This window comes from Chamaea fasciata, unplaced genomic scaffold (assembly GCF_029207755.1).
Source record: "Chamaea fasciata isolate MVZ Bird 193981 ecotype frontalis unplaced genomic scaffold, bChaFas1.0.hap1 SCAF_19, whole genome shotgun sequence".
NCBI classification, from domain to species: domain Eukaryota; kingdom Metazoa; phylum Chordata; class Aves; order Passeriformes; family Sylviidae; genus Chamaea; species Chamaea fasciata.
This window is the reverse complement of record NW_027094104.1, coordinates 1,254,630-1,267,169: the sequence shown is the minus strand read 5'-3', so window position 1 is coordinate 1,267,169 and position 12,540 is coordinate 1,254,630. Positions and strand designations below refer to the sequence as shown.

General features: G+C 38.4%; 1 protein-coding gene across 3 annotated transcripts in view; it reads right to left on the bottom strand.

The window, feature by feature from the left end:
* STXBP4 (syntaxin binding protein 4) overlaps positions 1-12,540 on the bottom strand; it is a 67,917-nt gene that overhangs the window by 15,966 nt on the left and 39,411 nt on the right. The gene's annotated exons all lie outside the window — the stretch shown is intronic.

The window sequence follows — 12,540 nt, the reverse complement described above, 5'->3', positions numbered from 1 at the left end:
ATGATTTGATGATACATTTATTAAGAGATGATATTTTTTGATAAGTATAATTTGATGACACTTCTATTACTAGAATGATGACTAATACTTTTTGTAGGGTACTATTCTATATTCCTTTAAAAATTAATTTTGTCCTAGCAAATCTTTACCTTTCTAATAACTATTTGTTCAAAATTAACCCGTTGTAGAGTTTGAAAAATGCTGGAGAAAGAAGCGTCAGTCACTGTATAAAAAAGGTCCCACTTTTGTGATACTGTACTGTAAAGTACATAATGGCAAGAGCAAGGCCCTGAAAAACTGTGGGTTTTTTGAGACTAGAAATATGTATTAAATTTAAACATGCAAGAAAAATTGTTCTTTAAGTGTTTTGCCTGAAACTCATCTCGCAATGTTAGCGTCTTAGGAGTTAAACTATTTTTGTTCATGTCCCAGTGTATCTCAAAGACCAGCTCATTAGAACCATCTGTGAGCCTGCTTTTGCTTTAAAACTTTTATTTGGAAAATGTGCTGGACTGCACGCACCATCTGAGCTTTGAAAGCTGCCTCCTCCCAAGGACTGCTCTAAGTGCACATGTTTTTTATTTTTTTTTTTTAAAGGCTGATTTTCTTCTGTTGTCACCCCTTGGTCTCTAGTGTGATTCTTCTTAAAAAGTCTGGAGAGGAATAACTTCAGTTCTCCAGTATAAACAGAATTCATTACAGCCACTGAATCAGGACTGGGCACACTGGAGCTGGTACAAACCCCCTGGGAAGGAATTATACCTGTAGGCACCAAGAGAGGAGCAACAAGTAACCAAAACTCCAAAACTCAGGAAGGGAACTTGAGAACTGGGTGCACTAGAACAGCATCCTGATCAGTAGCACAGCTTGAAAAAGAAAAAACCCATTGGACTGATTTTTTTTTTCCTATCACTTTTACCCCCATTAGTCACTTATCTCAGGCTTCTTCCCATTTTCAGTTTAGATCAGATCTATACAATCTGCTCCTCAAAACATGCCACCCACTACCTTTCAAAGAGAATAATCCACAGCTACTTCCCTTTAAACACAAGGTAGCTGCTGTGTAGCAGTTCTCAGGCTCTGACTCCATTATGAAGGGAGGAAGAAAAGGATGTTTTAAGCTATAAATATGCTAGACATGCTCACTTGGTTCTTCCTTCCTCTCCCATGAAAGACGGGACCTTTATTCAGCATGGGCATTTTCTGATTATTTAAATGGCAATGGGATTCATCCCTCAATTGCTTCCATCTGCCCTGGCCTTTTCTTTTTCCTGCATGAAACATGCATGTCCAAATAAATGACAATGGATTTGCTCAATTATGAGTAAAAGCCCAGCATCTGCTCTGTACTCACATGGATCCCCTACATCACCTGTTTCATTTATCAGTGATAATTACACTTTTTTCCACTGGTGATTTGATTAAAATTATGGCTTTTTTTCCCTTCTAAATGGAGAATGGTACATAGGTAGCAATACCTGATGCCCTGTGTTCTTCCCTTACCCACTGACGACTTCGCTTTTCAAAACCACTGAAACATTTGTCACCTAGAAATGAAACTCTGGAAATATCTCCAGTGCTTTATTTGCCTTTTTGACTTTGTATGCATTAGATTGTGTATCCTATCCATTCTTTATATGCTTCCACATTCCACCTACAATGGTAGGTTTTTTAATGCTTTTATTTTCCACATTTTTTACTAGTTGTTCAGTGCTGTTCCCTTTCTTTCCTTCCCTTTCAGAATTTACTTCTATATCTTGTATTTCCCCTGGTAGCTAGGAAGCTCTCATGTTTTGCATCGTATTTCCCCAGACATCATCTCCACTTCCTCCAAGCTCACTGTCTCCATGAATCATTCATAGGTTGATTTACTTCCTCCTGCTTTATTTTTTCACACCCTCCAGGGTCAAATTTGTTGTCTGTCCCAGGGTCAAATTTGTTATCTGTACCAGGACTTGCTTTGAAAGGCCGCTAAGCTCTCACCTGGAGTAAATGGGAGGTAAAGAAGCTGAAAAAGTCAGAAAAAGAGTCTGAAACATACAGGATTTAGCCTACATAAACTCCAAGAATCTCAGGTTTCCTGCGTATTTATAATTTTTTGTGTGAACTGCTACAGTCTCTTTGATGAATCTTCATAAATAATATATTTGGCTGCAGCTGTCTGCATAGATCATCTTAAGAAATTACAGATTTACAGTATTTAAAAACTAGTTCATTTCAGCAGAAAATAAAGGGCTTCTTGGTATTCAAATACTTGTGACTATTTACCTTCTGCAAGGTAAAGAAAAGATAAAACTGCAAAAGCAATTGTGCATGCAAAAGGAAGAGCAGTCTCCTGAGAGAGAGCACTTTAGTCAAAATACACAATAACCTACCAGCATTTTGTTCTGAGTACGTGCATTTAATTAGGGTCAATGCCAAAGAAATGTCTGTAATTCTCTGTGAAAAACACAACCAAGGAATCAGTTGCTGCTGTCTGTGCCCCAGCACTGCTGCAGCCAGGCAGGGTCCCTGGGGACTGCTCCTCCTTCCCTGAGCTGCCTGCTGGGATAACCACTGCTCTGGAATTACATAAAGCTGAGAGGAAATGAAGCCCTCGGGCAAACAGAACCTTCCTGATCCCTGGTAAGTGTGGAGCTCATCGATCTTCATCACCTCCTTGGCTTAACAAAAACTGCACTAGCACTGACACTGTGGGTCTCAGAAAAAGAAGAGATGAGCATCAGCCCGATATAAACCTGTAGGAAGTGACAGACATGGAAGACTTTGCCTGCAGCTCCCAGGAGAGAATGGGTGTGCTCTCCCTCAATAACACTGCACATGGCACGATCCCTCACGTGTCTAAAGGAAAAAGGGGGAAATACAGGTGTTACGGGAAAAGCCTCATTTTCCTGGGCCGTTACCAGACCTAGAAACTGCAGTAATGTAACTGGGTGATGTTTTCCCCCTAAAAAATCTAGTTAAAAATTATTAAAGCAAAAGATATATGGAGATCAGCAGATGAAAGTAGTAAAGCAGATACGACAGCAGAATATTGAGTTGACTCAAAACTGCAGTCCTGACATCAAAACACTGCAGTCCAAAACCGCTCTATTTTGCTTATTTTTTGACAAAATTAATCAAAGGAAACGAGGGATTTAGAGCCTATAGTAAGGATCCTTAAAAAAAAAAAAAAGAAAAAAGCAAAGCACTGTGCACTAGGGATTCTATCTAGATTTGGCCTACTTAGATGCTCCAAGCATGTCCTTAAGTGCTTTCTTTTGGCCTTGGGGCCAGAGCTTAAAACCCTCCTTCCACTACAAGCAGGCACCAAACATCTCTGATGAGTCTGTAAGGAGTGCCTGGGGACAACTGCTGCCTCGAGGTGCTAATCTCACCCTAAGCGCTCCTCTGTGAAACACAAACTGATTTCCAGCATTGTTCAAACCTTTGTTATCCACCATTACAAGGGTATCTGGCTGCAATTCCCTTCTTGATATGGGTAAACAGTCAGTATCTGGAATTAATATAAAGTTTAAGGGATGTAGTATCTATCGGGAATGCTAAAGCTGCATTGTACGCATACTCTGTTTCACAATAAACCATTCTTTGATCAACAACAGAAATAGGGATGTCTTTGTTACATATCCTTTTATGACTTTTTCAGTTGTACATATCTTTTTTACATACTAGAGTATGGGCCAGCTCATACCCTTTATTTATCTCCTGATAATTTATTTGTATTTAGTATCAGTCTAAAAAACGATGGGTTTTTTTAAGAAAAAGGAATTACCTGCTAAAAGGGTTTCTTACACAGAGGATTTGCTAAAGGACATTAAAACCAGTTTTCTCTGTCACCTGATAAACGTGGTTTTGAATTCTGATCTCTTTTCAATAGCCATCAATTTCAGCTCTTATCAACATTTAAACCTTCCTCCAGTGGCTTCAAAAATAAAGGAAAAAGTGTTAATTAAGATCTCCAATGCCTTTGGCTCTTCTCCTCTGAGCTATTTAAGCAATGCAAAGAGGGTGGAAAGCTGAAGGTCTGATTTGTTGGTTCTAAGTTGCCTGGTTTTGGATTCCTGAGTGGTGCTGGAATGTGGGAATATCCCAGAGAAGACAGCAGAGGTGTCATGGTGTGAGACCAGCAGAGGAACTCCTCTGTGACTTACACAATTTGACACAGCTGAAGCAAATATCTGTGGAGAAATGTCCACCCTTGTTTGTCCAGAGTGCTCAGAGGGGTGCAGGCACAAAATGGATTTTTAGTTTTCAAGGCTATCAATAATATAAGCTGTATTTTGCTGCTTTTTTGTGAATTGAATTATAAACATGTTCAGGAAAACAGCTTTCAGAAGTGAATATGCACTTCTGGCATTTGCTTGTGTGTCACTTCAGATCATTTCAAGTACTCTTCCCAAAACCAAATATATTTCCTTTCATAAATAATACTCTGCTGAGGGGACATTCCATTCCTTTTTTTCACATATCAAATTCCATTTTAAAGAAATCATTCATTTCTTTTGTTGTTGGTCACTTAAGAAAACAAAGATGCACTCCGTAGTCTTCTAGTGGAGACATCTGGGAAATAGTAGCAACTGAAACTTCTGCTGATTTGGACTCTGGTTGGCAGATTGGCTTGTCTCCCTTCAGTCTGTTCCTAGAAACCAGGCTTCAGGAACAGTATTTCTCTTACTTTGTACATTTAGGGCACGGTGAAAGATGAGCTTGTGTTTTTCCACTGCCTATTAATCATAACATATTGACCCATCTATGTTGGCAAACTCATTAATCTTGGATTAAAACAATTACAGCTTACAATTTAGAAGGAGTTATTAAATAGTCTGTGTTTCATGCTGAAGGATTATATGAACAACTTTTAGATCTTTTTGGTAATTCTGAAATTACAAATTGTTATAAATGTCTTTCTTCTATTCTAATACTTGTCTGTGAAAAGCTTAGTACAGTTAATTAGAAACAGTTTGAATATAAGAGCATTTGCAATTTATGAACAATGACCAGTCAACTGACTAAAATTTGAGGAAATAAGAATGACCTCAAACAGCACATGTGGTTCAGACATTAGTACAGACATTTTCCTCTCCTACCTAACAAGGAAGGAAATCCAAAGTTAGAACAAACTCTGCTGACTGTGAAGTTCTGCAGAAATGAGTGAGAGCTACAGTCACCTGAGCAATGAGGTTCCTGTTACGTGTCTTTAAGAAGGATAAAGAATTACCTTTAAAACTGTACCTTTTCAGAAGCTGAGTATTGGAAATGCAACTGGAAAAACCCCCCTAAGTACATATTTTTCAGATAAAGACTAATTGTCTACTTTCACAAAACACTTAGGTGCTGCACGTTCCAAGCAATTTGAACTGTTAACGAGATGAGAAGCAAACAGAGGAACTGATGCTCATTCTGTGCAGGAGGTTAGTAGTAGTCAAAACAATATAAAACAATCACCTCTTGGAAAGACGCAAGTCTTTAGCAACTTGGATTGAAAAAAAGAAGCTTATTTCAATACGCTTTTAATCAACTGGCTTCCAAAGTCTTTCCACATCACACGTTTGATAGTCAGATGTTCAAAAATGGATATTGAGAAGGCCAAGATACCATGAAGCTGCTTGTCCCTCAGTATTACCACATTCCAGTCATGGGTGCAATACATTTGTTTAGGCATTAGCTCAGGGGAGCATAAACCCTCAAAAGTGAGGGACAGTTGAACCTCTGAGGGGTTTCAGACCAGCTTCTTCTGACCAACCAGTGGAATTTGCATGATCTATCGCCTCTTATGATTTGCTTTTAAAAATGCATTTAACATACTGATTATCTGACACTGACTGTTGCATTTTTCACCTACACTGCTTCTTTCTAAAATGCTACTGGCTATCCAGTGGAAATACAGAAGGATGCAGTGAAGAACCACTCCAAATTATTTGGCTTTCTGTGGTCAAGAATCTGTTGATAAGGTGGAGGCGATACAGAAAAATCAGAAAACTGCAGAATGCAGAAATCCACCTTTTTCACAGAAAAGGCTGCAAAGAAAAAGAAATCATACCAGTGTTCCATATCCTCCAGTGGCCCCTATCTGTTTAGTTTGCCAAGTTAAAGATGTTTTGTTTTATTTCAGTGTTAAAGGCTTCTGTAGCCGAGTCTCAGTTAGTGACACAGTGAGAGAAATGCAGTGCCCGAGGATTGCAGGGCTGGTGGTGCTCCCTGCTAAGGTTGAAAAATGGTAAAAGGATGCTCCCCATTACATTTTTCTCAGCCCCTTCCAGGTTTTTTAAAAAATATTCCTTTCTATGAATTAATTGCAGACTTTTTTTGCAGTTTCCCACTACTGATTGTTAACATGATGCTGTCCACCTGGGATGAGTCAAGAATGCATTATTGCTTCCACTGCTGACTGAACACACTGCAAGTTAAAAAGTAATTTTTGAAGAATATTTGCATAAATTAAATTGAAATTTATTTTGTTTATACCTCTGAATCTTGAACTGCTGAAGAGGAGACAGGGAACACATTATTAATTCTTAAATTAGAGAAACAGTCCTTCACTGGGGAATTTTACACCAATGCCATGTAGGCTAAAAAAAGTTGAATTCATGGAAGTACTCTCTGGGGGACATTCTTGCTCTGAATTGGTACAAGCCACTTTCAGCTGATTAAAAAGAACCTGGAATAACCCATTCTTATTCCAGAAATACAAGTCCCTGCACATAGGGCATTCACTACTAGGACCAGGTAATTCGGAAGAGTCTGGAACACCTCCCTGGATGTCCCAAGAAATAATTTTTTTTCCCCCAGTTTCCCTCCTTTCTTGCTCCCCTGATTCCTCTGTTCTGGAATTCAACCATCTCCTTTCCTTACTGGATCAATCCCTCCTGTCAGCATCTATTGTGCTATCCACCCACTTCCATCACTGTCAGCTCCCATTGCTCACTGACGCATGTGATCATTAAATGCAAGTTTAATTAGAAAGCATTCATTGGTAACAAATTAAAATGACTGCCTAAAATTAGAATTGAGCAGAAATTGTCTGAGATTTAAAAAGCAATAGTATTACATGATATGCCTTTCTTGCTAAGTAATATCTCACTTTTTTTGCACTGATGATGAAATTAAACTGCAGAAGGGGCTGGCACGAACCACCTACAATTGAGAGACAGAACCACTCTCTGCTCAGCTCATCTCACAGCAAGGACTGACCAAAGTAATGTTTTCTTCCTTTTGAAGTAAGAATTGTAAGAATACCATCCTTTTAGCCTGATGTAAAAAGCCATCCTTTTAGCCTGATATAAAAAAGCCTGTAGCTACGCATAGGTAAAAGACAGGGTTTTAGAAATAATTTTAAATATTTTAGAAATGATGTTAAAAGTTCTTAAAATCTAAGATAGATTTTCTTTTTTGCTAGAAATCCGAAGGGGAAAAAAAAACCCCACAAAGTGCCTCTATTTAGCATACTGAACTTCACCTGGAGTGTAAAAGTAAAATTTACAGTGAAAGGAAAATTTCTGTTACCAAACACAATACCCACAGCAATCACTAATGCAAGGCAAAAATCTCCCTAAACACCCAGTTAATGATCCATATGCCTCGTGCCACGAGGAAACACATCTAATGTGAGCCATAGATGAATTCTGTACCTCCTTTAGGTCTCCTTTACAAGCACCAAGTAATTACGTTTTCCTCTAGCAAATTCTCCTTAAAATGCACTTTTAAAAAAGCTTCCTCTCTCATTCTTGGCAATCAAGTTTCCTTGTACTTCTCTCCATTTAAATGAACACATTTGTGTGCTGTATATGTCTGAAGAACTCTGCTGGCCCTCAGCTTCTCACTCCTACCTACTGAGGAGAAGTGAAAAAATGTGACAACTGCAGGAGCTGACAGCAAAGCCTACGAGCCCTCTGAGACAAGATGAGGCCTGACAGCTTCAGCACACACTGATTCCCAACAAAGGGAATGTTGCTCATCCCCCTTCCCCTTGTCAGCATGAATCCAGATCTCTCAGGATGCTCAAAGAAAATTAACTCAGCACTGACTGCCAAAAGCACACACACTGCTTTGGATCAGCTTCACTGCAATGGTCACTTTGGTTTTGGTCACCTTAAAGGGTGACTTCCCGACACCCAGACCCACAGGGAGACACTGGGGTATCCCCACCTCTCCCCACAACCAGCTGGCTGAATCTGAGCTGGCCCTGCCAGTCAAAAAAGAAGGATGTCAGACTTGGATCTGGGACTGACTCCTCAAGGATCAATTCCTGTCTCACCAGGGTATTTTCTGTCTTTCAGACACTGATCTGGGGCCGAGACCAATTCCTGCTTCCCCTCGGTATTTTCTCCGACTTGGGAACAATTTGCATCTCTGTGCCACAGAACTTCAAAGTTTGTTTCCTCCCATATGTCAAAACACCATGCTATAATGAGGGATTAATATATCAAAATTTTAAGCATTGTGTCAACAGGAAGTATTTACCATCCAGTAAAAGTGTTGAATCTGGAGAGTTTTGACTTCAGTCTCCATAGTTACCAAGAGAAAATACAACTTGTATGGGAAGAGGCACAAAGTCAACTAATTTCTTCATAGAGGGGTCACAGTCTGAACTAAACATGTCTATAGACTTTTAATGAAGTTTCTTTCCAGAGATGCTAGAAATTATCCTAATGAGACTGCACTAATCTTGTTAGGTCATCTGTATTTTAAGATATAATAATATCACTTGTTTTTCATTATTAAAATGTTTTGATTTGAAAGTCAGGACAGGCAGTGCCTATTCAAAGGCTGACTCATCTTTTCTCATTAAAGGTAAGTGAATGGAGAGAGAATAATTTGCTTTTCTAGCAGCAACAACAGAGTTCTGAAATCTAGGTCACATTAAAGAACTGTCTTGAAAAACAAGTTTTAGACACTAAATTGTGTTTTTTCTTGCTGTGAAACATGGGGATTAACATGCATATTCAATCACCAATAAATCAGCATGCAAATCGTTCATAACTGATATTTAAATGTATTTTCTGATTTGATCAGGGTCTGAAATTACTCTATCCTTAATAGTGTCAGCTTTTATCTGGCTTCCCTGCTTGTCCATAATTACTGTAATGTTCTGATTCTCGGACACCAAATTAAATAAGCAGGGTCTAGTTCCTGGGTCCTGTAACAACACCCCCAAGTAAGGCCAGTTAGGTGAAACAATGTCATTCCTCACTCACAGTCAACAAAACATAGGTTTAGTCCAAGGAAGGGGAGTTTGGGGACAATTCAGGATTTAAAACCCATTGGTAAAAGGACCTTTCTTTGAAATGCCATTGAAAAACAAGATTACAATTTTGTAAGGACTTGACTAACTGGATCAAATGTCCGAAATAAAGAGGGTGCAACTGAATGAAGGCAACAGCAAAGCGTTGTATTCAAGGTGTGGACAATCAGCTGCCCAGAAGGAAGTGGGCACACCCAGGTGCCTTTGGTTCTGGGAGCAGAAGAAAGTCCAAACTTCACGTGGCAAGTACCATGGAGCTACCGGGGAAAGGAAACACCATTTGGGACCTGGTGTGAGTTCATATTAAAGCAAACAAGCTTATTGCATTTTTGTCTTAAGTACAGAACTCAATACAACTTTGATGAACTGGAGAGAGAAGTCAGAGAAATACAAAGATTAGGAAGGGGCCAGGAGAGACGTGGTGTAGAGAAAACTTCAGTGAACTGGTGTCATTTATTTGGGGGACAGCAAACGGTGGAGATGCTACGTGGTCTTCAAATATGTTAAAAGGTGCCACTAAGAGTAGTTCTTAATAACTACAGGGGTCAAGACAAGTAGTAACAGGCCTTAACCACAGTGAGGAGGATTTAAGCCAAAGGAAAAGGTTTCTGGTGGCAAAGATAATTAAGGTTAGCAGTAGCTGGCCCACAGAGGCAGTGGGATATGCTAAACAAATACCTGTTTGTTTGAGCTAGGAATAATTTGTGTTGCTGGAGGCACATGGATGGATGGTCTAATTGCTGGAGGTCCTTCCCAGATAAGTCTTTTCTGATGCCTTGGTGGCAAACTACCGAATGCTACTTTTGTACACTTTCGTGTAATTGACATTACCTGCAGATGACTGTTCTGCTTCCCATCTGCAAGGCGTTTTTATGTCTTGTGTTCACAGACCTGATACATTTTAATTATATTATGCATCGAAAAACTCTTCTCTCCTTTCCTCTGAAGGATTTCTTCTAAACCCAAGGCAATCCCGGCCAGAGAAACGGGGTTTAGGGACCGTTTTTAAGGCTTGTGAAACAGCACCTGTACTCACGCCCCAACATTAACACTAAAACCAAACAAAACAACAAAACCGCAGCCAAAGGTGAAACATCCAAAGGGTTTTATTTGGTCTTGTTTTCTCTTTTTTCGGTTATTCTTTATTGGATTTTTTGCTATAATTTTTATTAGCCTTGATTTGGCTGCACTGGCATAACTTATTTCTGTAACATCATAGGCACTGCTCCTAAGTACAGATAAGCACTTAAATATTACTATTACATCAGTGACGATACTACAGCCTAGCAGCCTCACTTTTTTTCGAGTCAGGGATCACCACCCAACATCAAGACCTCTCCCAGATTATCATAATAAATCTTGCAATTGAAAAGAATATAAAAGAGTCCAGGTTCTGCAGACAAGCTGCATATCAGTCACGAGACTTTTGCAGTTCAGTGGCTGATGACTGAGTACAGCCTGGAAAGCACAGCTGAAGTCTAAGTTACCTAAACGATATGTGGATAACCAAGCATTACAAAATTATTGTGGATCCAGCACACAGCACCGAAACTTCACATCAGACCTACGGTACTGAACTGCAGCAATTATGATAAAAAAGGCAAGAAACCCAACCCAGTGTAATGTTCTCAGAAAACTGAAAGGGAGCCTATGGCTGTCTCTGTGCTTCCTCATCAGTCATTCCTTTTCCTGATGAAGACTTCCAGGTCAGACAGGGCAAAGGTCCTCCCCGACACTGTTCCATAGTCCAGGAATTTTTGTTCAATGAAAAGTCACTGCATAAACATCACACACAGAAATGATAAACCAGAAGCAAAGAATTTTTACAAGTCACAAATAAACCTGACAGTTACCAAAGGCGGCTGGGGAACAGCATCCCTTGTGTAATAATAAATTCTAGTAATTATAAGTTACTGTCCAGGAAGAAAAAAAACTCCTGCTTTCAGGATGTCCTATCAATAAGACACTTAATCAGAAAAAAACCCCATAAATATTAAATTCAGAAGACTTTTGTTAAATCCTTGGGGTTTTGTTGTTCTTACTTATGAATGAGCAAATCAGCTGCTTCATGATTCAAATTCCTTTTTAAAACTGGGGTGATAATGTTAATCAAGGTATAGGAATCATGGCAATAAAGCAGTTTGTATCAGATTTGCAGACTGGAGAGAGAATGGACTTGTCTCACAGGTCTAGTGCTCCCTTTTCAAATTAATTTTTTATGCACACTCATTTTAATTTCATTTATATCAGAATTATTTTGAATACATTATTTCATTTCTTAAGTGGAACGTTCTATACAGTATTACATTTTTAAGTGGAACATTTATTTTCTGTTGCAAAGAAACATATTCAAATTCTTGGGCAGATTTTCTTTTTGAAATTACAGTTCTGTGAACACTGTCAGAATTACAACTCTTCATTCTTATTTACCATGCAGGCAAAATTGGACATTTAAATGATTGCCACAAAATTAAAAGTCTTGCTGCAAGTAAACAGTTACGGAGGAAAAAACTTTCGAATTCTTGACTGCGTCCTTGTAAAATTACATTAAATTTGATTTGACTTTTTTTTTTTCCTGAGGATTACAGAAGCCATTTTTCCTGTTATGCAACTTTTAATTTTAATTTTTCTGCAAGTACATAAGTTGTTCACCTTCACGTTTCTTACTGTGATCTGATTTGCAAATGTATCTAAAGAGTTGCAGAAAAGCTGTAAGTTTTTTCATGAAACATTCCCATTTTCAAAATAAGGCAAAAATTTAACAAGGTCTGGAATACAGTGTGAAACAGATCTACTTCTCATCTTGTGTATATTTGATATTGTTTATTGGAAAAATTAAAATAATGTAATTCTGAGATTTATATATTTTCTTTTTAATGCCAACTCAAATAAGATTCAACGGCAAAAAGTTAATTGAATAACTTAATATTATTACTTTTGACAAAAATGAAACTATCTTCCCATTAAGTATTTTTGTTTGGAGGGGGAAAAGAAATCAACCTTCAGGGACTTGCAAAACGGTGAAATTTTCATTTGAATAAAACAGTTGATAAATTCTCTTTTGGGAAAATTCACTTCTTTTATTTTGATAAAAGTTTCAAAGGAATAATACATATTAATTTCACTAAATTAATATTTTCTAGTGGAAATACTGTCTCAGGTAATGTTTAGCTGACAAATGTAAGTTTTTTAGCTTTAAAGCACACAGCACTGATATTAATTCTTTTGCTAGCAAAAAGTATTAAAAAGGGAGCTGTACAGCTGCGCTCAGGACATCCTCTGTACGATTTATCAGGGCT